A 1,395-nucleotide genomic window follows, 5' to 3' on the forward strand; every position below is an offset into this window, starting at 1 on the left:
TTCTTGCCTCCAAAGAGCACTCTGGCTTCACCCTCCAAGACATATCTGTTTGTATTTTTTGTCCGTCCATGAGATATTCAATGTTCTTCTCCAACACTGCAGCTCAAAGGCATAAATTCTTCTTTTGTCGTCTTTATTCATTGTCCAGTTCTCACATGTATAACAAGTGATCAGAAAGACCATGACCTGAGTCAGATGCATCTTAGTCCTCAAACCAGTATCATGACTCCTCAATAATTTGGAGAGGTCCCTAACTGCAGACTTTCCCAGTTCAACATCTCTCCTTATTTCCTGACTTCTGGTACAAAGCCCAGATATTTAAGTAAGAAATAATACCAATTTTCCTCCATACCTTCCAGAAAATGAACACTTCCAATTCCTTCTTTGAGGATAGCATTGCTCTGATAATCAAACTAGACCAAGTCATGACAAGGAAAGAAAATAGCAGACCAGTAGTACTCATGGCCATAGGTGCAAAATTTCAGCAAGTGGAATACAAGGATATATTTTACCAATGGAGAAAAGCAATATATTAAAAAAAATACCAAGTGGAATTTATCCCAATAATATAGGTTAACCAAGTAGATGCCAAAAGGGTATTAAAATTTTTCTCTAAACTTTCATGAAAATCACAATTAAAATAAATATTTTAAAATATTTTTCATTCAGTCACTCACACATGATTTGTTTTAAACAGTAATTATACTAGTGTAACTTATTGAAACCCCACTATACTTTCTCTTCACTTTATCCATCCATTCACTAATCTCTGCTTCCTCTTTCTGCCTTCTTAATAATAATAATAAATCTTAGAAACTATCCACTGCTCCTGTCCCTCTGCCCTCCAAGAGTTCCAATCCATGTTTTACTAGCCATTCTCCTAGTTTTACAATAATGGTCTTATGCAGTATTTGTCCTTATGAGTTGTATTAGTTCACTCAGCATAATGCTTTCCAGCTTCTTCCAAGTTACAGAGTATGTTTCAAAACCATTGCTCCAGCACTGCATAGTATTCCATTGTGTGACTGTTTCACAATTTCTCAATCCATTCGGTTGTGGTTGGACATTTGGGCTGTTTCCATGTTCTTGCGATGGTGAATAACACTGCTATGAACGTTCGGGTACAAATTGAGAAGGGTAGGACAGGGATGTGTCCTATATCCATACTTTTTCAATCTATATGCAGAACAGATTACCTGGGAGGCTGGACTCTATCAGGAGAAATGTGGCATCAGGATTGGAGGACGATTCAACAATCTCCTTTATGCAGATGACACAGCCCTGCTTGCTGAAACTGAGGAGGACCTGAAGTACTTGCTGCAGAAGATCAAGGACTGCAGCCTTCGATATTATTAATTGAGGCTCAATATTAATAAGACAAAGATTCTCACTATT

Source organism: Elephantulus edwardii, unplaced genomic scaffold, assembly GCF_000299155.1.
Source record: "Elephantulus edwardii isolate Elephantulus edwardi_28Jun2011 unplaced genomic scaffold, EleEdw1.0 scaffold00035, whole genome shotgun sequence".
Taxonomy (NCBI): Eukaryota; Metazoa; Chordata; class Mammalia; order Macroscelidea; family Macroscelididae; genus Elephantulus; species Elephantulus edwardii.